The sequence below is a fragment of the Tachysurus vachellii genome, chromosome 12, assembly GCF_030014155.1.
Source record: "Tachysurus vachellii isolate PV-2020 chromosome 12, HZAU_Pvac_v1, whole genome shotgun sequence".
NCBI lineage: Eukaryota > Metazoa > Chordata > Actinopteri > Siluriformes > Bagridae > Tachysurus > Tachysurus vachellii.
This window is the reverse complement of record NC_083471.1, coordinates 26,107,962-26,114,225: the sequence shown is the minus strand read 5'-3', so window position 1 is coordinate 26,114,225 and position 6,264 is coordinate 26,107,962. Positions and strand designations below refer to the sequence as shown.

Genomic DNA, 6,264 nt, shown 5'->3' with positions numbered 1-6,264 from the left:
ATATATGAGAAAAATCAGGTCATGCATGAGCAAAGAGTGTGTGCATGTGTCGACGTGTGTGTGTGTCTATGTGTGTGAATGCATTTATCCTAATGTCCCCTGAAGCCTTCATTCAAATTTGAAACCTGCTTTCATTATTAAACCTTATTAAACTTATACTCTTTTTTTTTTCTTTCCTTTTTTTAATTCATTTTCTATCTATTTTTGTGACCATTTGTTTCTCATTTTTTTTAACTCATCAGTTCTCCTTTTCTTTACTTCTCTTTACTAATTATTATCACTCAAATGTTAATTTCCATAAATAAAATTATGGAACTGTGTTTGAACGCTGGAAATAACGTGAAATAATAAAGTGACGCTTTCAGGTGAAATGTGTGAAATTGCTCGTCATTGCTAGTTCAAAAGACTTTTGTGGAGTTTAATAATGTTTAACACAGTGTGAATTTATCAGATCTTCCCATCTCTGTCCAGGTTGTTAAGAGTGTTAAACTGTAGACAAGAGTATAGTGTAGTATAGAATAGTTACATTCATAGAAATGTTATAGTGATGTTATAGTAACATTATAGTGATGTTATAGTAACTTTATAGTAACATTATAGTGATGTTATAGTAACTTTATAATTATGTTTATCTTTTGTTTTATGTTTATGTTCTGTAAAGCTGCTTTGTGACAATGTCCATTGTAAAAAGCGCTATACAAATAAACTTGAATTGAATTGAATTGAATAGAAATGAAATATCCAGGTTTAGGGGGCACTAATGTCTACACTATAATCACAGAAATGTTCTGGTGATGTTCTAGTAATGTTAGAATGATGCGACAGTAATAGTATAGTAATGTTATACTGATAGACATACTCGTTGTTTTGTCCTATCACACGCCACAACTGAGATCTGAGGCTTGGATGATGCTATAACATCACTATGACATGAATATAACATGAACATAGCATGAAGATACCACGAGTATAACAAATATACCATCAATATTAAATGAATATGGATATAATGTTATAGAAACCTTATAGTGATGTTATAGTAACTTTATAGTAACATTATAGTGATTTTATAGTAACTTTATAATAATGTTATAGTGATGTTATAGTAACATTATAGTGGTTATAGTAACTTTATAGTAACATTATAGTGATGTTATAGTAACTTTATAATAATGTTATAGTGATGTTGATGTTATAGAAACTTTATAGTAATGTTATAGTGATGTTATAGTAACTTTATAGTAACGTTATAGTGATGTTATAGCAAAGTTATAGTGATGTTATAGCAAGTTTATAGTAATGTTATAGTGATGTTATAGTAACTTTATAGTAACGTTATAGTGATGTTATAGTAACTTTATAGTAACATTATAGTGATGTTATAGTAACTTTATAGTAACGGTATAGTGATGTTATAGTAACTTTATAATAATGTTATAATGATGTTATAGCAATGTTATAGTGATGTTATAATAACTGTATAATAATGTTATAGTGATGTTATACCAATGTTATAGTGATGTTATAGCAACTTTATAGTAATGTAGTAATTATAATAACATTATAGTGATGTTATAGAAACTTTATAATAATGTTATAGTGATGTTGTTATAGAAACTTTATAGTGATATCACTATAACATTACTATAAAGTTACTATTACATCACTATAATGTTACTATAACATCACTATAACATTTCTATAACATCACTATAACATTACTATAACTAGTACAGCGTAACATCGCTATAACCTTACTATAATGTTACTATACTGTTACTATGACATCACTGTAAGATTACTATCACATCAATACTCATTATCGTCCCAGCAGTAGAACATTAACTTATCATCACCAGGACACTTTGGTGTGATTAGAGAGTGTAAAAGTTATTGCACCCTAAACCTGGATATTGTACTGACTGGAACTGAACAAAAATTGATGTCTCATATCTCAGCTTTGGACTGTGATATTCAGACCAAACCTTTACTCATGTGTATGTCGTAGGGCATGTGGTAGCATGTGGTAGCCGTGGTTATGGTTCTGGGCTACCGGAAGGTTGTGAGTTCGATCCCAGGTCCACCAAGCTGCCACTGTTGGGCCCCTGAGCAAGGCCCTTAACGCTCAGTTGCTCAAAAAAGAGATAATGTAAGTCGCTCTGGATAAGGGGGTCTGCTAAATGCTGTAAATGTAAATGTGTATGCTTGAACCTCATTAACCAACTGGATGAACATGAAGAGCTGAGAAAAAAAATGGTTTAGCATTTGAGTAAAAATTTTGACTTTCTCAGATACCTTCAATATGCCATCAATACACTAACATCACTGTACTACTATGTTACTACACCAACATTTACATCTCACCGTTCATCATATAGATCTTATGTAGCATTAGCGTAACATCAGTACATCATCACTGTATCTAATATTAACTTCAGCTCAAAGCTTCAGCTCAAAACCAAAGAAGCCAATGTCTCAAATCAAACTCGACCGCACTTGGGGTGAACCGTGTGCACGAGAGAGGCTGCAGAACACTGCGTAAATAGAGGAAATTAAACCCAGAGCTAGATCATGAGTGGCGCTCGATGGGGGAAGTTCCAGAGCAGAGGAGGAAGAAACACACACAGCTAGAACACATTTAGCTTTCTGTTTTATTGGCTGTAATACAAATGCACAGGATTGGGGAAGAGCACATGTATCACTGCATTTAGAATAAAAAACAATAAAACAAAATACAAAAACACAGAGCACAATAATAATAGCAATAATAATAATAATAATAATAATAATAATAATAATAATAATAATAATAATAATAATCCAACAGAGAGAGAGCACCCTTCTTCATAGATCTTTCCGGTTCTCGGTTATTGTCCTAAATCACACCCTATTCACTACACAGTCCATCTATTCGAGCTCCCTACGCCCTACACCCTAGTCTACACCATGCACATAGTCTCAAATCACAAACTATTCCCTAATTAGGGCACCTACAGTACATGGCATGATGCATTGTGGGTATTATGTCTAGTTAGCAATCACATCTTTCACGTTGAAGCCTTGAAAATAATAAATGTTCCACCTAGCATCCTGTAGGTATTTGGTCTGCCCAGTTTGGGGGAAAAAAAGGTGTCTGTAAGAAAATGTGAACTTTCCATTCTTTAAAACTGTTGTTCTTTGTAAAGTTATGGATTCTTAGTCTGTAAAAACAAGGAGGTTCCAAAATAGCAGCCGTTTACATGCGAGTATTCCAGCTCACATGCAACAGTCTTAAAGCATTACCTAGAATCCTATATATCAGGGTTCCTCATGGAGTTCCTTGCTTCCCTAAATTGGTACTAGTTTGAAATCCTCTCATAGATAAACACTGCGGTGTTAAAGGGTCAACCAAACAATCCTCGCAGGTTCTAGATGTTACTTCTTCACTCTAAGACTGTACAAGTAACTAAAGTTTTAGGACCTTCCTAAACTGTTAGAGATGTTCTTCAGTGGTTCTTTGATTCCTAAAACCGTCCTCTACCAGGAAATTAAGTCCAGGAACTTTGGGTTTTAGAGATTTAAATTGTCCATTTGAGAAGTCTTTAACATGTAATGTAAATCCTACAGATTTATAAATCTTCCTAAACTGGTTCTAGATTAAAACTTTTTCTGCTGCTATCTTAAACCTATCGTTTCCCCACACGGTCAAAAAAACCCCTTAAAGGTTCTAGATTTATCTGCTACAGGTTTCTGCTTTGGGTGAAACGCTTACATGAGCGATGCAGAACTCTACATCAGAACACTTTATTGCTTAAAAATGTTCTCCAGAGGTTCCTTAAGGTAGCAGACGAAGTAGTGTAAAGATTAGAAATAAACAGGGCACTAGTTAGTGAACAGGGCGGATTTTAGTTAAGTAGCAAAATGAAGTAATTTTAGTATTAAAAAAGGTCTCTGAGTGCAGATCTCCGTTCACGTCCCAAAACACCCAGCACACTGTACAGGGCACATTCTAATGGTGTAATTACCACTAGCTCATGAAAGATTCCTCACGCCAGTGTGAGGAAAGACTGAGCTTTACCGCCCTCTAGCGGCCGTTCTGAGCATTAACAAAGCTTTACCCAAGCCCGTGCCTTTCATATGTCATTTACTGTACAAATAAATAAATCCCAAACTATTAGACATTCATTTCGAGTTGTTTTTATCTGTGAGAGCTGGAGAATAGCCTCAATCTACCACCAAACTCTACACACATTCTATCAATAATAAAAAAGGAATGAACCATTTCTACTGAAATATATCTCTATATCTTTCTCTATATATTTATATTTATATATATATATCTTCACTGTGTACTACTGCTTTAAAGTTTCTTTATAAAACACATTATATTACTTCAATAATCCTGCAGGGATACAAAGGTGATGATGATGATGATGAAGGACGAGGATGATGTGAAAGCGTCACAGCACTTAATGATTACAGACATTAACATGTTAATAGAATGATGATGTTGTCGTGCTGGTTATTAATTAACTTAACTGTGATTGAATGAATTAAAACTCAACTATTAGATTGGAAATATCAGTAGCTGTAGGTTTTATTTGGTGCTCGGCAGTGGATCGTGAACACAATCAGGACAGGAGAAAGAAATGACGGCCCTCGACCCTCGAGGTTCCGTTTCAGTTACGTTACTTCTGAACGTAAAACGTCTAGAACACAAAACAGCTGAGGTTTCCTCCTCTCCTGTTTAATGATCCAGGATAAAGCTTACAAATCTTAACGGAGTACAAAGAAAATTTCGTAACCTGACTGGATAAACATCTGAGCCAATCAGAGCCCACGATCAGGATAAAAGTCTCGGCCAATCGCGTAAATTTCACTGTAACGGAACTGAAACTTGATGCATGTTGAAATTGTAACAGGGTTGAAAGTGTCATGTGACAGAAATGTTACAGAAACATTACGGGAACGTTGGATGGCAGAACAGACATGAAGATAATGGATGTAAAGAAAGAGGTGAGGTACAGAAGTCTAGCTTCAGTGACGTGTTATTGCACTGCTGACCTGAACTAGCTTTTTTTTCTCCTGGTAATACAACAGAGCGTTAAAAACAGTGTCTACGTGGATCACAGATACAAACAAACACGACGTCGTCATGTGACCTACACGACTGCATCACACATCAAACACAATGCAACATGGAAGGGCACATAGGAAGTAAACAAAAACAAACAAAAGGACATTTGGGTTCATGATTATCAGAGCGCTAAGCTAATACTGAACACGTCCAGGTGAAGAGCACAGCACACATCAGTGCAACACCAAAAATGTTCACAGGTTTACAATGAGGTCACTTTTTATTCTAACAATAATTCTAATCAGCAGCGAGACGTGTTTGGTGTCAGACGTGTTGGCATCGAACAGGAAAAATCGGACAGGAAGAGAAAGATTTTGGCAAAAGTTTCTGTAAAAATGCTCAAAATGACACTTAATAAATCTCTTAAAAGTCTTTATTCCTCAGCCTGTATGTTTGTGACGTCGCTCTGCACCAGGAGGCGTGGCCTAAACGCTAAACACGGAAGTGTATCTGTAAATTATTTTTTTTAAAGACAGCATTATTAATTTACATTTACGGCATTTAGCAGACACCCTTATCCAGAGTGACTTACAACTGAGCAACTGAGGGTTAAGGGCCTTGCCCAGGGGCCCAGCAGTGGCAGCTTGGTGGACCTGGGGTTCAAACCCATGACCTTCCGATCAGTAGCACAACACCTTAACCACTGAGCTACCACATCCATATATTAATGGGATCACTGGTGAACTGAACGTGTAACACGTAACGAAGGAGTTTCCAGTGTCAGCACTTTGTAACAGTCAGGTGACATGATGTAACAGGCTGCGTTTGTATCTTACTAATTAATCTGTAAAGACAATAACGAGAGGATGCTGATGGAACAAGTGTTTATAGCTGCTAGAACATCAGCAACAACAGGACCTGCCTCAGACCTTCCTTCTGTGATAAAAATAATAAACCCCCGTTTTCTAAGAGGAATAGAAGACTCTGGTGTGTGCTGTCACGGGAAAATAATCCAGTTCAAGGTGGTGATGACATCAGACGAGCCAGACGTGGATTACTTTACTGTATCAGCACTTCCTGTCCTGTTTATTCTTCACTTTGTTATCTACACACACACACACACACACACACACACGTCAGACACTAAACACATCCTGACTTGTCAACTGCACGGAAATGTTTTTGTTTCTTTAAATCTGTATCCTTCT

The 6,264-nt window shown here is 36.0% G+C and overlaps 1 protein-coding gene across 2 annotated transcripts in view; it reads right to left on the bottom strand.

Moving 5' to 3' along the window:
• Nucleotides 1-4,551: 4,551 nt before the first annotated feature.
• cds2 (CDP-diacylglycerol synthase (phosphatidate cytidylyltransferase) 2) overlaps nucleotides 4,552-6,264 on the bottom strand; it is a 16,770-nt gene continuing 15,057 nt past the window's right edge. Inside the window, exon 14 of one of the 2 annotated variants that reach the window (XR_009649272.1) lies at nucleotides 4,552-6,161. The gene's annotated coding sequence lies outside the window, so the exon portion shown is untranslated. The other variant, XM_060883236.1, reaches the window with a different exon arrangement.